This window comes from Lacerta agilis, chromosome 1 (assembly GCF_009819535.1).
Source record: "Lacerta agilis isolate rLacAgi1 chromosome 1, rLacAgi1.pri, whole genome shotgun sequence".
NCBI classification, from domain to species: domain Eukaryota; kingdom Metazoa; phylum Chordata; class Lepidosauria; order Squamata; family Lacertidae; genus Lacerta; species Lacerta agilis.
In genome coordinates, this window is record NC_046312.1 from 87,817,034 (window position 1) to 87,841,404 (window position 24,371).

A 24,371-nucleotide genomic window follows, 5' to 3' on the forward strand; every position below is an offset into this window, starting at 1 on the left:
AGCCAAAAATATGTAGAATTAATTTAAAAAAGAAATCAGTAGGAAGGACTAGAAAATAACAGACATTAAAATAAGTTAAGAATCAATGTACACACTTCCATGTACCCTGTATCCAATGTGCTCCCACCATTCGTTTTGGGAAGCCTTGTGTGAAGCTTTTTTGTGTGTGAAGCACTGTGTTTTGATGCATTCCCTCCCCCACAAAAAACCCCCAGCTTCAACCAAATTCAGAACCGCTCATCAGGTGAAGACATCCCACTAGCGTGGACTTAGGTGGGAGACTTGGGTAAACATTGAACCATTCTGATATGTACAGCAATGTGCATATGCTGTTTCAAACACAGTGAAAAAGGACAACCTTGCTGCATTGTAAGCCGGTAATGTGTACACAGCCCTACAGGATCGCCTTAGGTCCCCTTGGAAATTTGATGGGATTTTTCTTTTTTGAACCCGAAAATTAACAAAATAAACTGCTAATGCTGGGGACTTTTCCTGAATGCCTAGAAATGGAGTGGTCTGTTACTGTGCACAAACAATTGTTTCTGCTTAGCATCAGAGATCCAATGAAGCCTTTGAGCTTTGATAACTATACAAATGTATTGGTTGAGATTAAAGCCTGGATTTAGGACTGAAAGCATGTTTAGTTCTGTTTCCTAATTCAAAACTTAATTTCTTTCCTAAATTCTGTACCTGGCAACAGAATAATAAAACTAGTTTGGCTAATAGGAGGCACTGCTTTTTTGGGGAGGGGGGGGCACATGTATACTTCCTAAAAAAGAAATCCTTTTGAAAAACTTTAGAATGATCATTGCAGCCCCCACTCCAAAATGTAGTTGAATTAAGTTGGTTGTGTTTAATTCCCACTGAAATCAATGGGAGTTGAGCGAAGTCCTGAACCCATTTCATTTCAGCAGGACCTAGGTTCAATTAACTTCAGGTGCATTCCTATGCATTTCTACTCAGAAATATGTCCCATTTAGTTCTATGGGGCTTAGTTCCAGGTAAGTGGCTACAGGTCTAACTTTGCAGCCAATGTATTGAGAGTGGGTGTTGTTGTTTTGTTTGTTACTATGTTGTGACTTTTGGTGCTTTTATATTGTAAACCACCCCGTAATCCTTGCAGAAATGGCAGTATTGAAATGAAAAAAAATGAAAAAAATCATTTATTGTTCCAGATCTGAACACATTTCTGGAGACCAGTTTTAGTTTTCTCGGGGTAAAACCTGAAGTGCTACTGATGCCTTCACACCAATTTAATGGGATATAATGGTCATGGTGGGACAGAAAAACATGAGGGTATCCACTGCAAGCAGCAACCATACCATGCCACCTTTCCCCCAATAAGACTTAACTGTGCTCTTGCTCCAAAATTTAGCCAAAGGTACCAACACTCTTGCCTTGTCATTGTAGCTGATTAAGTAACCCAGACACAGACTGGAGCCTAGTATCCAGATGTTAGTTAGCCAATCACTGTTGACTATCTACTGAAAATGGTTGCATACTCTGAATGCAGCACTATTTATATGGACACATATATGGAAAGCTCATACCAGGAACAAACTTAGTTGGTCTCTAAGGTGCTACTGGAATGATTTTTTTATTTTATTTTGTTTTGTATATGGACACAGTTCATTTTAAATCTTAAATCTTTGCTTCTTGTTTCTTTGTTTCCATTGTCTTTACCTGTTGCCTAATTTTGGGTTGTAGGATCCTTAGGCTAGGGACTATCTACCCAAGGTCCCTATTATTTGTAATAATATTGATATACATAATATATTGCATTTGATGCCCAATATGGGTCTCTTCTGACTAGCTGGCATGCTGGGGGTTTTGAACTTCTCCAATAATTTGAAAAATGGCACATAAACCCCACAATTATATTTTAGAACTTGGGACATAATTTTGACAGTAAACATGTTATTGATCTTAAACATGGCAATTATGTTCTTTTCAAAGAACAAAAGGGGGAGTGAGGCTGTACATTGTGCCGAAGTTTAACAGTCTGTTTTGAATAAGAAGAACTAGATCTAGTAAGGAGAGAAAATAGAGGTTAGAACTTACCTTTCTTACGGATGCTTCTTAGAGGCAAGATTGCATGATCTGAAGAAGGCTCCTTCAGACAACACAAATGATTTTTATTTTGCTTATATGCTAATATTTTATACTGGGATGGGCAAGCAAAGTAAATAGCTAATTATAGATGTTTGCATAAAGTGTCATTGGATGCCCAGTCATTCAGGAACAGCTTGTAAATGGGTGACCAAACAGTAGGGAATATAATCTTAAACAGTTCCTGCTGCTTTGGGGTGTGCCCTATAAACTCTTAAGTACCATAAAGGATTATATTTGCAAAGTAATTTCAACTTTCTGTCAACATAACCAATGGCAATGGGGAAACTTCCTGAAAGACTGAATGCCCACCTATGGCTTTAGCTGAAATGATCCACCTAAAAGTTTGCTGTCTGGGTGGAGGGAAATTAAGCACCATAGCGCCATAGTTGGCACAGTTTGGCAACAAGCAGCTATTTTAAGCAAATATTCAGATGGTTTCCACCTGCCACACGATTCACCAACTGAAATATAATTTAAGGGGCTTCCCTCATGCTCTTCAGTGATAATTTATTTTGAAATCAGCCCCTTATGATAAATGGGTGGATGGGCATGTTTGTGCCCTGGGTGTGCGCACAGGGTAAACCTCAGATCATATAGAGATCGTTTCTGTGCAAATCAAAATCCTTACACACATGCAATAGCTTTTCTCACCTCTGAACATTTTTGCTACAGTTTTTGGGAAACATTTATGAAGAGCAAGAGCGAGGGTGGACATTCGAGTTTGAGTTGCCTGAAAACAAACCACATGCAGCAATGCGATGGCATCTTCACCTGGGAGGGTACGTCTCTCAGGGAGTGGCAGTGTAGATGTTTTGCACGGAAAAGGTCCCTGATCCTATATTGTGACATCTCTAGGTAGGGATAAAAAATACCCCCTACCCCTGTCTGAAATGGCGGAGAGCTGCTGCCAGTCAGTGTAAATAGATAAAAAGGAGCAGACCACACCAGTGGTCTAACTTGATATATACTTGATATATATACTTGATATACTTCATACACTCTTGTATGACAATGATCTACTCCAGGTATGTCTACACCGCAGCCTTAAATTGCTTTAATACCTTTTTGCTTCTGTCCCATCATTGAGGGAACTGCAGTTTGGACTGGGGCGGGGGGGGGGGAGGCACAAAAAGGCTGAGAAGAATTTTTGGCATCTTACCAAGTACAGTTAAAGTGTTCTTTGAAGGAAGTGATATAAAACAAAAAATAGTTATAGCAGAATAGAAACTAATTTAAATCAGGACTGCAATCTTCCCCTCACTCCATCTTGGTTCTAAGGTGATACAGACTTCATGGCTACAACACGAAGCCATTTTTTGGCACACATCCTGCTTCTCTCTACCCCCTAGTTTGTGCAACATCCATCCATCCTGATAATTCTGAAGAGCTCAGAAGTGTGTTTACTATTTTGGGAACCTGTAAACGATCCTATTAAGACGTTGCCCAACTGTGGATTGTAGCATTTTTCTTATGGACCTATACAGCTTCCTTTGCGTTGTTGTTGTTGTTGTTGTTGTTGTTGTTGTTGTTGTTGTTGTTTTACAAAAAAGAATTAAATAATCTTTCTTGTAAGTACTTCATATTTTTCTTAATAGAGATGCAGGTGATGCTGTGGTCTAAACTGCTGAGTCTTTTGGGCTTGCCGATTAGAAGGACTTAACCATCCCGTGGTCCTTTAACTTACTTATATGTATCTTAAACAATGATAGATACTAAATGATTAATTCAACCACCAAAAGCTCATTTACAATTAAATGGACTATTTACTCTGCCTAGGATATTGTTTTCCTATCTGCATCATGCTTTATTTACTTTTTTGCACTTTTATGCTGCTTTAATTTTTAGCTGTACTGTATTTTACATTTTGTATATTTTATTGTCACATGGCCTTGGTTTGTACTGGAGATTATAAGCTCCTTTGTGGAGGAAGTTCCTCCGAAAGTGGGATATATATGGTTTATGCAACAAGCAAACAAATAATAGGAGGGTATACGTGTCTTATAAGTTCATTGGTATTTTGACTGATTTTACAGCATACATAGTTTATTTAAATGTGTATGTTCACTCCGTGTCAAGCTGCAGTGAATTAAGAATGCCAATTAGAAGCAGGATACACCCAAGAAAAACAGCACAAAATTGCATTAAATGAAGGATGCAATCCCAGACACACTTTCATGGGAGTAAGTCCCACTGAACACAATAGGACTGATGAGACATAACCAAATTCCAACATTTTTGCTCACGGCACGTGTCTGTTTCTTTTAGAGACAACAATGGCTCAGAACGTTCCAGCCGTGTGGGCTGGTTGGGAGACACTGGGCAGATGCGTTGACTTTTCTAGGACGAAAAGGAAGTGTCCCTAATTCAAACAAATTTGTAGCAAATTACAAAGGTCACAGTGCACTCTTAAATGAAATTGGGAGGGTGTGAAGTGGTGAATTGTCTACCCTGATCTCCATATTTTTAAAATTCCACTTCTTGGTTCTAACGCAGTGGAAATTAGTTTTACTTACAGCTCCAAGCCTAGATGAGTCCATTGCTTGCCCTTGAAAGAGTAAAGGGCAGGCTTCCTCAACCTCGGCCCTCGAAATGTTTTGAGACTACAATTCCCATCATCCCTGACCACACATCCTGCTAGCTAGGGATCATGGGAGTTGTAGGCCAAAAATATCTGGAGGGCCGAGGTTGAGGAAGCCTGATAAAGGGACTTTGGATCCAATGGATTTGTTTTGCAGCCTAACACCAACTATTACTGCAAAAACCACCACCTGTTGTATCTTTATGCTCTTGGAACTATCCGCAGGTATACTGGGGGTCTCTGCAGCAGACATGCCCATGTGCTTGCAAAACCCTTCTCTGCTGGAGACACATCTAATCAGTCCTAATCCCTTCAAACTAGTGAATTGGGGAGTTAGAATTGCTCCTCCCCCCCCCCTTAGTTATATAAAAATAGAAATGCACCAGTTTGCTTAAATGGGTAAAGTGAATTATCTTTCTTGTGAAGACCAGGAACTGGATTCCAAAATCTGCGGTGACTTCCTAATTTTTGGCCCCCACTTTTAAATCTGCACTAACAATATAGTACAAAACCAATTGTGCCAGAGTTATAGTTCTTGTCCAGAAAAATATAATTTCCATGTAGTCCATCACTGACACACATAAAGTTGCCTTTAATTCAATGCATGATGGAGAGCTGCTCATTCAGTTAAGTAATTATAACCATAGGTTTAACAGGGGTTTTATCCAGCTGATTTAAAACAAGCCATGTGTACATTTATTATTATTATTATTATTATTATTATTAATAGGATAGGGGTGTCTGGCGTGCTCTGGTCCATGGGGTCATGAAGAGTCGGACACGACTGAACAACAACAACCACTTGGTTTAGATTTTAAAAACTCAGTTTAATTTTTTATTTGTAATTTTATTCGAGGAAAAGGGGGCCTGGTTTTAATTCCCTTCCAAGAGCTTATTGAAAATGACAAAGTAGGTAATCCTACTGATCCTTTGACTCAAGATACATGGGCAGACTCAGTTCATCAACTTCTGCGTCTTGCCAGCGCTTTCCCTTCACCTCTGAATCATAAGCAGGCATCCCACTCACTCCTTGGAGGAATTCTGTGGGAAAGCACATTTTTTTCCAGCTATGCTACAACACCGTTAGGCCAAACCCAAGGACACCCTGCAGAGCCATGTTCTGCACCTCCATCTCTTTAATTTCTTTCTCTTTCTTTTTGGGAAAAAAGTGTGGGAGGGGGTAAATTAGATAAGAGCCACAGAATTGGGTGAGGGGTTAGCACTTTCTCCAAGTCTTCCGGTGGGAAAATGAATGAGATTGTAACCATGGCATTTGGAGAATGGGGTTAACCTTCCTCCCCACCAAGCCATTTCTCTCCATCTAGAATCTGGGGTCACGAAGAGTCGGACACGACTGAACGACTGAACAACAACAACAGAATCCAATAACAGATTTTCAGTGTGTCTTCCCAGTTTTGGCCTTACAAACCAAGCACTTTGCTGAGTCCTGGCTGTTCGACCTGATGAGTTTCTGTTTTTCAGAAGGAATTCTCTGGACCACACTGCCTCCTAGAGGTACTCTTAAAATAGTGCACCGCAGCCTAGTGCTAGGATCAAACGGCGTCAAGTTTTCCAACTGTGGCATAAGGAGTACAATGCGGGCTTTGCCACGGATGGCAGAAGCTTTGTTTTTCCAGGGCTTATAAATGCAGCAGACAAATGCATCATCATGGTCTAACAGCCAGACCATCTGCATGTACGCTGAGTGCCAAATCTCAACCCAACGCCATTAGCGAGGCTGTGCTATTTAGTTAAAAAAGAAAATGCTGTAAGATCCCGACCCACTAATTGCATCTGACAGAACATTTTCCCTGGTTGAAGGAAAGCAAGCACAGCCTTTTGTTTCTGTGTGGGAGCAAAAAAATAATCGTCTTATGGCAGCATCTGATGGATTCTGTAGGTTTTTCAGAACGTGTTTCAAATGCAGAAAGAATAATAGAAGGGGATAATATTAAAAGGGGACACGAGTAATTAATCTTACAGGGGAATGAACAGTATATTCCTAATACTTGATTCCTCCATTGATTTTTCTGTTATGCTAAGGTATGAAGTGTGTGAACAATTAATGAATCTGCACACTATGTATTCGTCAATCTGTGGTGGTCTAGGTTAGATTTCTTTGTTTAGACATCCTGTGTTGTTCAGTCTGATCCTGGGAGAAGTTGGTACCAGTTTGCTTCTGGTGTATATATTTGTGACAGAACCATATTTCTCCCTAATCATACTGGGAGATAATCTCATCTAGCCTCTTGTATCTAAGCAGGGCTTTCTAAAGAAAATCCATGTTGCCTAAAGATTTATTTGGCTTCTCATGGAAAGCCTCCAGTGGGGGCGGGGGGCGGGTTGGGTCTGTCCTACTCTCGTGGCCAATTTATTCCCTTGACCAATCACTTTTATGATCTGGTGTTTCCCCCTGTATATTAAATATATGGCAATGTCAAGGGAATTATGTTCTATAGAGAGTACGAGAAGGCAGTGTGCCTACAAGCTAAAATTCTACATGGGGATGAAACAGAAGAAGTGGAGGCAATGCTTAACAGTCAATAGGAGAAAATGCATTATTTATTTATTTTTGTTTGTTTGTTTGTTTGTTTGTTTGTTGCATTTCTATCCCAAATTGTCTGCAAGGAGCTCAACATTTAATTCACATAACCATCCTGTCAGGTAGGTTAGGTGGCCAAACATCACCTAATGAGCTTCATGGCTGAGTGGGGATTTGAACCCTGGTCTCCCAGCTCTTAGTCTGGCACTGCATGTCTGACTCACAGGTGCCAGGGCAAGAGAAGGAGGAAGAGCCAGGGTTTTCCGAGACAGAGGAAGGCACGCAGGCTGTGGCAGAAGAAGAAGAGGCTGTTCGGTCAACAGATGGGTCAGTAGATTCCCCACCTTGTTGTCTCAGAACCAGGAAGGGCTTGAAGCAGGAAGAGTAGCGACGACTTCCATGCAGAAGAAGTCTCAGGTTGCAGAAATACAATACAACCCAACAGGGGAGAGTATATAAGCTGGCAGAAGGGAAGGGTCTCACTGTGGCTGCAACTGCTCTGCAGGTGTCATGGGCCAGGAGTCCATTTCACCCGCTGAACAGCAGCCTGAATGGGTAGAAGGTGGAATGTCTCCACTACAGCTGATCAGCTTTCAAGGACAGGAGAAGAAGGCACTGGTGGGAATCAGCTGGCTCCAGCCTTCTTAAACAGAGCTCTCAGCAGCACTCAGATGCTGGAAATAGTGTCTATGGTTCCTGGTCAAACCTTCCTGCTTCCTGCTGTCCATCTGGTCCCTTGTCTCTGTGATCATCTGGATCCCCTGACCTCTGGATCCCCTGACTTCATATATGAATTCTGCTCTGAGGCAAGGGTTCCTCAGAGACTCCTAGCCCATGCTTGCTCAGCAATGGGGCTACAACAGCAGGGCACATATCTGGGGGACAGCTGCCTAATGCTAGAGGCATGTGTGCATCTTAATCCAGAGCACTGTGGGAGTTGCTGTAAGTGCTTCTTTTGTCAATAAAGATTTATGTATCAGATTTGTGGCTTTCTTAGCTGGGGTGGGCCAGGACGGAAGGTCACAAGCACATTCATAGTGGGATATGAGAGAGGAGGGGAAAGAAAAGGCCAGGGAAGGTTTTGAAGGCAAGCACGGATAGTTGGTTCAGGAGCTGCAAGCAGACCAGAAGGCAGTGTAGGAATATATGAAGGAACTGGTTGGGAGAGGTGCCAGAATGGGAAAAAATGAACCAGGCATCTATTACAGAAGACTTCCTCAAACTCGGCACTCCAGATGTTTTGAGACTACAATTCCCATCATCCCTGACCACTGGTCCTGCTAGCTAGGGATCATGGGAGTTGTGGGCCAAAAACATCTGGAGGGCCAAGTTTAAGGAAGCCTGAATTACAGTAACTCTCTGCTTGCTTGTACCACTGTCTCCAATAGTATAGCAGACAATTTCTGCATCCATCTTGTTTGTGACATTTTAATATCTACTGTGTCCTTTCTTGAGCTTCTTTTCAAACTAAACAAAGGTGATGTCTTGGACTTGTCTTCCAGCGATGCTCTTGCAAAACCTTCTGCCATCTTTGCCAGTTGCTTTTGAATTTTCTTCAGTTTGTCTGCACTTGTCCTAGAACATGGGAATAGAAAATGGGTTTTGATAGTATAGATCTACATATGCTATGAATGCCCACGACACAGTTATACTACACTGCTGAATCACAAACAGTTTGTCGTCCAGTATAGCAGCCAATTCCTCTCGGCAAGGATGTTATCTAACAAAATATCCCATTTTTGAATGTAACACTTTATTGTCAAATGCACAAACAAAGCACATTTCTTGCCAAAGGCTTGCAATATATTAAAAAAAAAAACCAATTGAGGGACGGGGACAGGAAGAGGAAAAGCTGATTTAAAAGCAATAACAATAACAGTTCAAAGAAACCTAGTATGTTAACTTCCTTTTCATTCTTTACAGGATAAAATATAGTTCTCCAAATTAACAATAATATCTGGAATCCAAAACTTAGCCTCCAAAGTGCTTGCCACCCCTTCATCTTATTTTCATCTGCAATTTCTATGAGCACAGTGGGGCTAGGTCACAAGTAAATAAAAGAAACAAACAAGAATACAGCCAAACCTAATCTTTTTTTTTTTTTAGATGCCCCACCTCAGAGTGGCTGTGAAGTGGCTCCTGGGTCCTAAGAAAAGGATCGTTGACCTCTACATCCATACCCCTCCCCTTGCACAGAATGGCAGGCTCCTGTTTGCTCATTTGGTCCATGTTGCACATCCCAGGCCATTGCATTTGTCCTGGTGGTCAGTGTTGTAGCAGAGAGGTGAAATCTTGTTGGCATAAACCACCGATTCTGAACGACTAGGCCATTGTATTTTCATAGGCACTGGTGTACTTTCCCAGGGTACTTCTGCCAGTTGGCACCCTCTGTGATGACATGATAGAAGAAAGCAGACAAAGGACAACAGCTGCAGTAAAATCCACATCAGCAACCATTTGGTCAGGCTGCTGTAGTAGCCACTCTACTCTCTGAGTAAGAGGCAACTCATCATGGCCTGACACGAAGTCAGGTGGTGGTTGGCATTTGCTGGCACCCATCATCAATTCACAGGATGCACACTGCATACAACCTTTTTTTAAAAAAGAGTACTGGAATTATTTATAGTGCAAAAATATTCAGGGTGCATTACAAAGGCGCATTTTAAAATAAGTTTACTTGAAATCCACGGGATTTAGTTGTCGCAAGTAACAGGGCTCAGAATTTGGAGCACCGTGCTAAAATATCCAGACCATTTAACTCAAGGGGAGTCCTGCCCAAGTAGTCATGTAACTGCTGCTACAAAACCTTTTGTGAAGCCTCTTTTGCAGGGGCCTGTCCAGATCTAGAAGGGCAGAAGGGAGATTGGCATCTGCTCGTAGATCTCACCATTATCTGAATTAGATCAGCAATGCTTTAGGACTCCCACTTGTTTTAACGATGGCTGCAACAAAATGATTCACCCACCCCACCTTGATATACTGTGAAATGAAGAAATCTGGGTGGGCGGGTAACCACGGGTGGTTTTTTTGTATGGAAGGACCGTGAGCCCAGTTCAGCTGTCATACTCAAACCCGTGCTCAGAATTCTTAAATTCTAAGTGAATGTCTTTTGCACTAGTGCCTTCTATTCAATCACTTCATTTTTGAGATTATTTTGAGTGGTGGTGATGTCTCATCAGTTGAAATGGGGTGTGAGTGGGTGTGGGTGTGACCATGCCACTACATGCAGTTTTAAGGACTTCCCAACACACTCCACTAAGAGTAAGATCAAAGCTAGGAAACGACATGTTATATATACACTTGGGTAATTCTGCCCAAAGAATCTGGAATTCTGCAATCACCCAATCCAAAATGTAGTATTACTACATAGGGTATACTATGTAGTATACTACATAGGGCTTGCACCCACCACCCCAGTTGACGTTTTGTTCTTTGTGATTCTCCAGTGGTTTGACTTCACCCCTGAAGGTGCACTCCAGTGTCGTTTCAGACAGATGGAAGCCAGCAATTATCCTCAGAGTGAAACTTTGTGTTTGTAAAGATGCAACCTCAGAATTTTGTGCAACTGAGAGTGGGCACAGGCAAACATTTTTCAAGTAGTAACTCACTATTGTGTAATTGTAATCATGAAATAAGGAGGATAAGAAAATGGTTTGGGGGAGGGGGGAGTTGAATTAAATATTTGCATCTGTTTTTACTACGGACGATCTAGGGCTGATATTTATGCCTAGACTGACTTTTTCTGTAAGGGACCCTAAAGAACTAAGGTAAATGGTGGTGACAAGAGACGATGAGCTAGACCTTATTGACATATTTAAAATTAACATCAGGTCCAGATGGGATCCACCTAAGGCATCCAAGTGTGAAATTACTGATCTTCTAACAAACACATGTAACTTATCCCTAAGGTTGGTCTCTGTGCTAGAGGACTGGAAAGCAGCCAATGGAATATCAATTTTTAAAGGGGGATGCAGGAAATTACAGGATGATTAGCTTAATATACTCTGCTTAAATTGATGGAATATATTATTAAAGATGAAATTATCAAGCATACAGAACAGGGGTTGACAGCCTGTGACCCTCCAGCTGTTGGTCTCTGAATCTATCAACCCCAGCCAGTATGGCCAATGGTGGAGGATAATGGCTGTCCACTATCATCTGGAAGGCTACATGTTGCTCACTACTAATATAGAATAATAAGTCTTGTTAAAGAACAAGGCTAGCTTCTAAAGATTTTTGAGAGCGTCAGTAAACATATGGACAGGGGTAATCTGTTAGACATTGCATACTTTGACTTTTTAAAAGCTTTGACATAGTCCTTCACACTGTAGTAAATGTTGGTAAATGTTTGCCCACATTAACCTTGCTTTTAGGGTACATTGTTTTTGTCCTTAAATATGAGTACTGTACTCATAGGTAAAGGTAAAGGGACCCCTGGACAGTTAAGTCCAGTCAAAGAAGAAGAAGAAGAAGAGTTTGGATTTGATATCCCGCTTTTCACTACCTGAAGGAGTCTCAAAGCGGCTAACATTCTCCTTTCCCTTCCTCCCCCACAACAAACACTCTGTGAGGTGAGTGGGGCTGAGAGACTTCAAAGAAGTGTGACTATGGGGTGCAGTGCTCATCTCACTTTCAGGCCAAGGGAGACGGTGTTTGTACACAGACAGCTTCCCGGGTCATGTGGCTTCTGGCGCAACAGAACAATGTGATGGAAGCCAGAGCGCACGGAAATGCCATTTACCTTCCTGCTGCAGCGGTACCTACCGTATCTATCTACTTGCACTGGCGTGCTTTCAAACTGCTAGGTTAGCAGGAGCAGGGACAGAGCAACGGGAACTCACCCCATCGCAGGGATTCGAACCGCCGACCTTCCAATCCTTCCAATCGGCAAGCCAAGAGGCTCAGTAGTTTAGACCACAGCACCACTGTGGCGTTTGCCCACTCATTATGGAGATGTCGTATTGGGGGGGAGAGAGAAAGGGTTAATAGGCTGATCAATAAGAAAGCCCAGGGGAGGAGCCTAACTGTGTTTAAGGCTCAACACAGGGGTTTTGGCAGTTAGTTCGGTTGGTTTCTTGTGGGTAGGAGGCATAGGAGTCAGAGTGAGTTAGAGACAGAGAGAGTGAATCGGATTACAGTGTTTCAAAGTATTTAAAACTTGTTTGCGTTCACAATAAACGTATTTGTTAATACGTTACAACCTGACTGAGTCTGAATATATTACCGGGGAAACCTGGTTGGTGACAGTGGAAGAGATAAGCTGTGGTGGTGCAGGGTCAATAGTCCGTGGAATGACCAGGGGCTCTGTGCAAACGCCACAACCACCCATGCCCCCACCGTACTCATGAGCAACCATCATTCAAGTATTGCGTACAGCAGGGCTAAAACTGCACTCATGCAGCTTTCCTATTTGATCCACTAGGCAATTATTTTTGTACTCAAGTATTCAAATTAGAAGGGACCCAGGTGGCACTGTGGGTTGAACCACAGAGTCTAGGGCTTGCTGATCAGAAGGTCGGTGGTTCAAATCCCTGTCACGGGGTGAGCTCCCGTTGCTTGGTCCCAGCTCCTGCCCACCTAGCAGTTCAAAAGCATGTCAAATTGCAAGTAGACAAATAGGGACCGCTCCAGCGGGAAGGTAAACGGAGTTTCCGTGCACTGCTCTGGTTCACCAGAAGCGGCATAATCATGCTGGCCACATGACCCAGAAGCTGTCTGCGGACAAACACCGGCTCCCTTGGCCTATAGAGCGAGATGAGCGCCGCAACCCCAGAGTGGGACACGACTGGACCTGATGGTCAGGGGTCCCTTTACCTTATTCAAATTAGAATACAGAACAAAACTTGTCATGAGAACCAGCCCTTAGAGGTGAGACTTCACCAAACAAGTGGGTTCATGCAGATTTCTTCCTCCATTTTTGCTGTTGCAAAATCCAGCCAACAAAATCAAGGCTACTGTGATAAAAGTGTCTTTAGGGAAGATATATAATGGTGCTTTGTTTTTCATTTTAAAAATTGAGTCCTTGCTGCTCTTTCCATTCATCGCTTATTACAGACAGCATATACGGGGGGGTGGGGGGTGGGATTGTAAGCATTTGCCATAGATGACAGAGATTAATACCACATCTGTTAAGAATGCTTAGTTTCCTTATACAGGACGAAACTGTACCTATGTGTCTCCCATAAAGGGGTGAGCATTGGGTTCCTGTCAGCTCCTTGCCAATTAGCACTGTATTCAATTGGTTAGCAGGTACACGTTCACTCGTAATGATTTCTCTAACTCCACTCCCACCCTGCCCATGGCACTCTAAAGCTCACAGAGCACATCAGAGGTTTTGCAGTCAATACTAAGCGAGGTTAGTTCTTAAAAATTAGTTCAGGAGAAAATCCTATATATTCCATTCCAAGCCCCCTGAGGCACTTGCATCCCCTTTTACACAACGCAGGGCAGGTTCACTGATTTCCAGCTGCCAGAGTGAAACAAACTGCCCTTTGAGTCATGACCTCCAGAAACCAAATGATGTGTAATTTGGGTGTGAAGATAGGATAGCACACATCAGATACTTGCTGGCAGACAGGTGAAGCGCTCAAGTATCCCTGCCTTCCTGGAAGGCTTTTTGTGGGGGACAGATTTCCTGTGCCATTAATGCATGCATGGAAAAGTACATATTGGGCATGTGCCTCTGCAACCCATGTAGTTATTAAAGGCAGAGGGGGTTGGCTGCCACATTTCAGTTTGCAATCTACCACCCTGGTGTGCAGATGACTTCTTCATACTATGAGCAGGAAGAGAGTCCTGCCCCCAGTAACCCTGGATATAAGGGGAAAGATTAAACCCAGAAACACTGAAGAATTAGAACATATGCAGAATGCCCTTCACTCCCCATACTTGGCCACCCAGCAGAGATTAGCTAGTCCTTAGTTCATTCTGCACCCCACAGAGTTTAGGCTATAGCGGCCAAAATAATTCATTCACGTAACTACATGTCACCATAAGTCTTGTGAGTGCTGCTCTAAAAGAACTGAATCTCCCAGTGTGATTCCATGGGGATGCAGTTGGCTGGCAGTGGTATTAAAAAGCTACATCTGATGGCACCCTGAGCAAATTTAGCCAAATATTGAAGGCCTGCCAAAGCAGCATCTGCCCAGTAGCCAATAAAGCATTTGTTCTCTACTCCATTTAATAGAGCAGTGCTTTCAGCTCCGTGAAACAAACGTCTCAAAAGATGGCCCACATTCGCCTTATGGCTTCTGCTGTACGACTTAACAATCGTGGCAATTATCTCTAAGGTACACAGCTTTCACCCACAATAACTTTCTTATGTAGAGAAATGAGAGTGTAGCAAATAAAATATTTACTCAAATATTTATTAAAATAGGCTACTTGGAGTAACATCAGCTCCAAGGAACATCACTGGATGTTTGATCCTCAGTTATGAGTGCAAGGAATTAGAAGGCAGGGGAGGATTCCCTCCCCTCTACTTGTTCTTTGCAATGTTGCAACTGGTTCCCCTTTACTAAAAAGTACCTGCACATAAAACCATACCCCCAATAAGAGTTTGATCTCCCCTGAATCTCTCCCTCCAACCCCCACTGAGCTTTGCATTGGGCCACTATAGCATCTCTACAAAAAGTACTGATGACCTTCCCAGTACTATAGCCAAAGACATGGCCATTCAACTGTGATCACCTTTAGACCGTGCACTAAATATTGTGTCATTATACATGCAGAAATGCTACACAGGGGAGCAGAAAGTCTCTGCCGAAGAACGCTGGAATCCAAATCTGTTTTTCTAAAGCACAAAGCACTTACCTTCTGAAAATCTCCAGCAGGGCCACACCCTGAAACATTTCCCTAAGTGGCAGTGTAGGCAAAATTATGCAACACTAGAGAACATAGTTTTCCTTGATCATTTGTTTAATGCTAATGACGCAGGAGATTTCATTGAACGCAACCTACACTTAGTCATATGTAGGTTGCTTTCTGATATGGGTATAGGAGTGGCTGAATGAGTAAATCCTTTGAACTGAGGAATGTCACATTCCATTGTAGTAACAGGTATGGAGAAATGGGTCTTCTTGGTGGATTATTCCACACATTTGAGACTGGCATACAATAGACTTCCATCTGACCTCCTCTCAGTAGTATCATGAAATTTATAACAGCTAATTTGTTCCAGGCATCTGGCCATTGTTGTACACAGCATAATAAGTGACCTTGTAGTAATCAGACAGTTGGTATATCTAGTTTAATCCTTTCACATCTGGTTCAGGAGAAGATTTCCCCCAGCCCTGCTGCCCAAGATCCTTCATGGGAGAGGTCAGGAACTGAAGCTTGGATTTCATTCATGTGCCCTACACACTTGTAAGCACGGGTGAAACAAACTCTGGCTTCCCCACTCACATTTTATCCAGTCAGCATCATCTCCTGAATCCTTTCCAGTCTTCTATTCTTCTCTCCTGTTTCCTGCATCTTTTCCATGGTTTTTAAAAAGTATCCTCCCCCATTCTATGTAGTTTTAGAACACCAGGAAGGGACAGTATATTATGTGTTAAAATTTTATTGAAGTATCCCATTCCCACGCCCTTTCCTCCCATCTGGTTGTATGTATGGCTTGGAGAAAAGCTTTTATTTCTCTTCAGCTGTCTTTAGTACAAAGTGAAGTGTGTGAGACAGAAGTCAGAAAGGAATAATCCTATCAAGCCCAACAGGGCTCACCTCTGAGTAAACTAGCATAAGTTTGGTATTTCTCATCGTAGGCAATAAATGCAAAAACAGCTCTCTGTAGCTCTTTTTCTAATCGACACACCCAGTTTTGTGCACTGCCAGAAAAAAATATGCAGGACTGAATTAATCACTCCGGTGTTGCAGCAATTGATCTGACTGACAGACATATGGGAACCAGATCTACTGGAACACTGAATGCTTCTGTGGCTCTTAGAACCAGATAATAATTAACAATGGCGGCTGCAATTTGCTTACAAGAACTGTCCTCCAGATTACACAGCCATTAATAGTAACTTGTTTTTTTGTGAGAGTTCAGGTAGAGATTTTGACCTTTCCAGTGCACCTGTATGTATGTTATGTTGTATTATGCTCCTTACCTGGAATTCCAACCTCTTGTGAGACTGTCTTTTACTATCTCCTTAAGCCTGTGTTCTTAAGTGCTTCTCATATCCATTCATCTTCCATGGTATGCTCTTTTACGTAACAATGATCCAGAAGATGTTAGGTGTACAGAGTAGCTAGCATTATGATCAGGCCAGTAAATGTTTGCAGAGAAAGTAGTAGGGTGTCTAATATACTTCTTCGAAACAAACAAACAAACAAAATTCCTTCCAGTAGCACCTTAAAGACCAACTAAGTTTGTTCTTGGTATGAGCTTTCGTGTGCATGCACACTTCTTCAGATACACTGAAACAGAAGTCACCAGACCCTTATATATAGTGAGAGGGTGGGGAGGGGTATTACTCAGAAGGGTGGTGGGAATGGGTGATTCGCTGATAGGTGAGGTAAACCTGTTGACAACTGTTAACAACTGCAATTGGTGTTGTAGGAAAAAGCAAGGGGTGAAATGGCTAACAATAGCTTTGTCATGTATAATGAGATAAGAATCCAATGTCTCTATTCAGGCCAGGTCTCTCCATGGTTTTAAGTTTGGTGACAAGTTGCAATTCAGCAACTTCTCTTTCCAGTCAATTTCTGAAATTCCTTTATAATAAGACAGCTACTTTGAGATCTTGTATAGAATGTCCTGGATACAAGATCTCAAAGTAGCTGTCGTTACCATTTGCCTCAGATATTTTTGACTGTATGTGTACTGGCTTTAACATACCAAGCACAAACGTACCGGTAATATATGGACCACTGTGATTTCTGCCCTTAGTGTTCAATCCCAACGAATAATACAGAAGCAAATGTTGGTGCTTACGTTATTCAATTGAATTTTTATGTTAGTCCTTACTGTCATAAGGAACATATGAAGGTAATATGTGAAATGCTATCTTAAACTGAAGATTCAAATTCTAAATTATTTTGGCAAAAAAAAGGCCATAATAGTTGAAGGTCACTTTCAAGTGTTGCAAAAGGATTATAGGCTGAAACGATGGCTAATCCAGCTCAAGAAGAACCATCACTCATTTGAAGGTAAAGACGTTCTTCCACCCTCTTCATTATTCTCTTTCCTTTCCTGTGGATTGACATGTGTTGCCATCTTGGCTTGCAACCAGCTTCCCCTGATTTCCTGACTAAACTGCAACAGCAGAGCAACTAACATGGGGGACACACACACACACACATTTTCTTTCAAGCTCTCTGCAATTTCCTACTGATGTCAATGATGCCTCAGTAAGCCCTGCATGAGAAATACAGTGGAAGACAGATCACAGGATTTGGCTTGGATTCCATCTGGCAGAAGACCAGTACTGTACTGCATTCACTTCCACCAAACCTACCAACAGGAATTTAAAAATGATGGTGCATGAGAATGCACAGTAATTTTTTTAGTGTACGTCTTAACTTTAAAGGAGAAAAAGGTTGAGCTTTAAAAAGATAGCTCAGCCCTGAGGATGATTCCCTGCAGTGTGGTTAGTGCCAGATTTACATATAGGCTAAAAAAGCTATAGTTTAGGGCCCCACTCTCTTGGGGCCCCCCAAAAAATTTAAAGGAAAAAAAAACCTGGATGTACATTTCCAAAATATAAGATAAAAAACAAATAAAATAAAACCTACATACAGCCACAGTGTTTTGTGTTGTGTAGGCTCCTATGATGTAAGTAATGGGCCCCGCCTGCTAGCCGGCTCCCTAAAATATCACTGGTTTTAGATACCTATTAGGTCCATAAATTACCATATAGCATATATTTAACACAAAACAGCAACAATTTGTTGTTGACAAAGGACAGCTGGACATATAAAGGGTCCCATTACCTTCAGTAGCTTGGGGCCTCATCAAACCTGAATCCGGCCCTGAGTGTGGTCCACAGGTATGACTGAAATGAATAATATTACGGCATGCTGACCAATCACCTGTCTCCCTTAAAAATTGTAACTGGTTCTGGTGATCAAAATCACATGACCAGGACATTCCCCTTATTAAATAGTACCTGCAAATCAATGTACTCCAAAGTTGAAAATCTTGCACTACAAGGGGTTAGGCTAAATGATCCTCGGGGTCCCCTCCAGCCCTACAATTCTGTGATTCTATGATGATGTTGTTGTTGTTCAGTCGTTCAGTCGCGTCCGACTCTTCGTGACCCCATGGACCAGAGCACGCCAGGCACGCCTATCTTTCACTGCCTCCCGCAGTTTGGCCAAACTCATGCTAGTCGCTTCGAGAACACTGTCCAACCATCTCATCCTCTGTCGTCCCCTTCTCCTTGTGCCCTCCATCTTTCCAAACATCAGGGTCTTTTCTAGGGAGTCTTTTCTTCTCATGAGGTGGCCAAAGTACTGGAGCCTCAACTTCAGGGTCTGTCCTTCCAGTGAGCACTCAGGGCTGATTTCTTTAAGGATGGATAAGTTTGATCTTCTTGCAGTCCATGGGACTCTCAAGAGTCTCCTCCAGCACCATAATTCAAAAGCATCAATTCTTTGGTGATCAGCCTTCTTTATGGTCCAGCTCTCACTTCCGTACATTACTACTGGGAAAACCATAGCTTTAACTATACGGACCTTTGTCGGCAAGGTGATGTCTCTGCTTTTTAAGATGCTGTCTAGGTTTGTCATTGCTTTCCTCCCAAGAAGCAGGCGTCTTTTAATTTTGTGACTGCTGTCACCATCTGCAGTGATCATGGAGCCCAAGAAAGTGAAATCTTTCCTGGCCTTTGCATTTTTGAGCTACCACAGTATCTCTGCAGTCTCGTAACAAAGACATGGCCACTCACCTATTTCCCACAGTCGCCTTTTGAAAAGGAGTGTAAGTGCACAAATTGTATGCTGGGGACTGAAGCATTAACTGAGAATTAGCAGCACATGTTTTATCTACAAGGCTGTCTTCCTGAAGGTATGGAAAGCCATTCGATTTTTTTTAGAATGAATAAAACACATTTCAGATGGGAATTAAGAGTTGCATTGCTGTAAAATCATAAAGACAAACACTTATTGTTACAATGCAGGTAATTATTGCTTTTAAAAACTGTCTTCTGCCACATAACCAAAGCTCTCTTGCTTTTATTATTATGATTATCCTAACTTTTAAAAAAATCCATTCAGTTTCATTTCTTCCAAATCAATGATCATCAGAAAAGAATGAAACAAAGGATTTTTTTGCACGAAACCTTTTAAAAAACAGTATCAAATACAAAACACAGCATCTGACTGTACCAAATTAACTTGGTGTTCTTTGCATACTTATCGGGGTTTGACAGTATATAGCAGGTTGCACCAAAATCACCTTTGCCTATAAGTTTCCCAAGCATCTAGCTAGAAACTGACTCTTTTGAGGTTTCATGAAGTGGAGAATTGAATGCATACACTGGGGTCCTGTGGCTCTTCTGTGTGCAGACCAGCATAGGACTCCTGATGGCAGAAGGGGGAGAATGAATGTGAGTTTCATCAAATCTTCAATTTCCCCCTGTCCCTGCACTATTCTCACACTGTCCCAGAGAGTCCTCTCAATGCCCAAGAGCAGATTTTCAAGGGTGCAAGAAAGAGGCTGCAGCGGGAAGGAGCCATCAGTGAAAGCCTCCTCTGCTTTACAGCTGCAAGAGCATCTGCTCAAGAGACACTCAGGATCCAAAAACCATTATGTGAAATGGGGGAGGGGACAGTTGAAGCACCAGGTGGATGGGGCCCCTCCATATCACAGGATCATTCACCATCAACTGCCTGATGAAAAGAATGCCAGGAGATTCTTGCATGGAAGCATGCAAAGTTTGGTCCTGCTCTAGCTGTTCTGGTATTGTTTTGTTTTATGTGCATAGGTGTTAACTGATTTGCTTCATTTTATTAATATTATGGCTGCACTATTCATTAAACAAACGTCTTCTGCAGCTTGCTGCCAACATATGTATACTATCACCAATGATCTAGTGGTATTTGAATATGCTTCCTGACAATATAAGCAAATGGTGTTATTTGAAAATGAAGTTCCACACAAGCCATTTTAGAGCCCTGGTAATTATTATTATTTATTAAATTTGGAGTGTTTCATGTGAGACAACGGGGTTCCGGTGCTACTTGTTGGATGCTACAGCACCTCCTTCATGTGCACTGCAATTCTGTATATTCTGTGAGGGAATATTTATGACATTTATATCTCAGTTGCTCCAAGGATCTCAAGGTGGCATACAATATTCCCCCCCTCCTCACTTTATCTTCACAACAACCCTGTGAGGTGAGTTATGTCAAAAGACAATGACTGGACCAAGGTGAGGCTGAGTTGGAATTTAAACCCAGACTCTAATCTCTAACCACTATGCCATGTTGGTATTGGGCCATAGTTCAATGAGGCAGGTATCTATCTATAAGGCAGCTTGCATGCAGAGATGCTGTTTAAGATATCACCTCAAAAAAGTCCACATTTTGCAATCATTTTGGGACAAAACCATTACTATCTCTTTGCTTATGAAACACCAGGTGCAAGCTATAAAGGATGACTCATGCTAAAGGTAAGTATTGCCATTATAACAGAGCATACTATGGGCTAATTTCTTACCAGGAAATTATGCTTCATTTAGTGGCTTTCACTGATGCCTGCAATATTCCTTCCTACTTCACATAATAAAAACAAACCATCCACATTGTCCTGCTTGAGTTGGAGGAATACCTTCTTCAGCAAGAGTCTGTTCTTCTCGTGTGGGTTCCCTGTACAATTTACAATCCTGGAAAATCAGGGTTCCATGCTGCACAGGGAGCCAAAATTAGGGTTTTGGTTTGTTTGTTTTTTAAAAAGGAGACAGAGCTAGCACACTCATCTTTGCACGCTGGTTTAACTCAGAACTAGAGTGCTGTGGCTTCATTATTTATTTACTTAATACAGTTATAGCCCACCTTTCCTTCAAGGCAATGTACATACTCGTCGTCCCCATTTTCTCCTCACAACCCTGTGAGGATGGTTAGACTGACTTAGTGACTGGCCCAAGGACACCCAGTGAGTTTCATGGCTGAGATTGCTCGATTGATATCTTAATTTTGTAAACCAGCCTGGGAACCACCAAGCAAATTCCCTTTAGCCTCTGGCTGCACAGTCTGCAAAACCAGTTCACGCAAGGTGAACAGACAACCATTAGCAGAGAATGACCTGCTGTGGAAAGAAAGAGAAAAATACAAGAATCTATAGTTGGGCTCAGAGCACAGCCTAGCCACCTGTCTCCAACAACAGCAAACCCTAGTAGTAGGAAGAAACATGCAAGAGTGATTCATCCCACATTTCCCTTGCAGCTGTCAAACTTCGAAGGTTGAAAGGGGCCCTAAGCACAATAACCACATTTCATGGTCACATTGCTTAGGCCAGCCTGTGGTTGTCCAGTTGCTGGTGGTACTTACCATCCCTGATGGCCAAGCTGTGCGGAGCTAATGGGTCCTCTGAGCCCAAAATATCTGGAGAACCACAAGTAACCCATCCTGGCTTATCTTTTGAGGCTGCAATCTATTTTAGCAAAGCAAATTAGGAATTTCAGCATGCATAAATGCAAGCTAAATATATAACTTTACAGGCCTGATTGTAACCAAGCTTACTCAGAAGTAAGTCCCACTGATTTTCTTGGGAGTTCCATCCGAGTTAGCTTTAAGCACTGCACCTGTAATATTGGTACTGGCCACCCCAATTTCTGCTGAGTTGGTGCACAAGATTCCAAGGGGCCTGAGTTCCTTTGTGGGAAATGAGGTGTGAAGGAGTCAGCAGTGTCTTTGAAAGTGTGCATGCACATGGAAGCTCATACCAAGAACAAACTTAGTTGGTCTCTAAGGTGCTACTGGAAGGAATTTTTGAATTTTTTATTTTGTTTTAAAATATGATTTACTGACACATATTTGCACCAGAAACTTTCAATGGAAAAGAGATTTCACAGCATTCACAGCTCAGCAGGAGCCCGTCCTTCACAACAGCTCAGCACTGGTTTCCCAGACACCTCTGTGCCTCTCTCCCAGGCTGCCCCAATGGTTCCAGAGGCAGATTTAGGGGAGCAGGGCCAGTTCAGTCGCATTGGAGCCTCAGCAGAGCCTTAGGGGTGCTGCAACTATAATATAGAATGGAAGGTGAGAGGAGAGGGGTCCCTGAATTTTGGCAACACACAGGGTGCTGCTGAAATCTGAGATTCCAAGGTCCACCACTGATGGTTCTGGCCTTCACAGCAGCTCATGGGAGCTCTCCTCCTTCTTCCCCAAATTCTAAATTTCAAAAGGACACATTTTTCCTTTTGTGGCAACCTCCTCCCCTCACCAGAAGAGCCTCCCGTCATTGATGAGTTAATGACTTGCTTCCAACACGTTTTGTCATTCTTAATGACTTCTTTCTCAGGTGAGGCACTGGCATCTTCCCTTCAATACTCATATTACTAAATTCTGCAATTTATTTATTTCTAACATTCACTGACTCTAGCTGTTATGGGTGCCCTTGCACCCCCAAACTCTGCTACCTCAGATATGTAACAATATTTTATGGAAACATGGTACAATATTGTATCCTACACACAGGCATTTTTTTGGGGGGGCGGAATCTCACATGTACCTGGTGTGAGACCTGTTGGCTCCCCAGCACTCTTACACAACACCTGCCTTGGGAACTGTTTTTTGATCCAAAGGTGACCAAATATTAGCTTTAGAAATAAACTGCAACAGTGACATGTCATTCAAATCCTAAAGTAACTGTGGTTAATGTTAACTATGTTTTGTTTCTGAAAACTGTTTGATTCAGAGTAGCCATAGCTAATATTAACTACAGTGAGTCAAGTTCAGATGACAAACTAAGCAAGACTGGAAGTCAAAACTTCTGTCCTTCTTACAGCTGCACCAGAGTAGGAGGCGAAGCTAAATTATTGCCATCCCAACCAGACAAGTCTCTATAAAGTACAGAGAGGCAAGGCAGTATTATACCTGTTCTATGTGATCTGCACTTCCCAGCCCAATTTAAGGTGCTGAGTGGCCCTAAGTGATTTGAGGGCAAAATATTTCTTGTTATGTATGCTGACCTGATTGCATTTTTGTACATTATTTTCAGCTATACTTGCACTTTCATGCACACTTCTCCCCTCAAAATATGCATTTTGGTACTCATTACTTGATTAGGGCACTGCACTGCAAAATTCAGAAAAGTGTGAATTTCAAATTCATGTATTGTTTTTGCAGGTTCACCTTCAGAGGCAAACTGAATTGAATCTGCCCCACCATCCTTAACAACAGTAACAACACAGTCCATTTCAATTCCCCACATCCATCCACCCAGCATTTGTGGGGAACTGCAAGCTGAGCATCGCTTAACTACAGTGGTACCTCAGGTTACAGATGCTTCAGGTTACAGACTCCGCTAACCCAGAAATAGTACCTCAGGTTAAGAACTTTGCTTCAGGATGAGAACAGAAATTGTGTGCTGGCGGCGCAGCAGCAGCGGGAGACCCCATTAGCTAAAGTGGTACCTCAGGTTAAGAACAGTTTCAGGTTAAGAACGGACCTCCAGAACAAATTAAGTTCTTAACCCGAGGTAGCACTGTAGTGCTGTTCCCACAAGACCCTAAACCTATCACAATATACTCCTGTCCAATGCAGCAAAATACAGGCAATCCTGCTGAGCTCTCTGAACCTTCATTTTAAGGCAGCTGCGTATGTCAAATCCATCACACATAAGTGTGGAACTAAAGCACCTTTGTGTAATTTAAATCACTATTCATTACATAGCAAACCACTGTTCCTGGATTCAAGTTAAATCTGAAGTCCTCATGATTTTACCAAGGATTCTCACATGGCTCCATAGTCACAATCCTAAGATTTGAATATTGGACATAGGTGCAGCTTGGGAATTCTTAAATCAATACTTCAGCACAGTTGAGCCTATCTTTAGGATGTTAAACATGTAGGCTACCTTTGAAGGTGACCTGGAAACTACAACTAATCCAGAATGCGGCAGCTAGACTGGTGACTGGGAGCAACCGCCAAGACCGCAAAACACCAGTCCTGAAAGACCTACATTGGCTCCCAGTATGT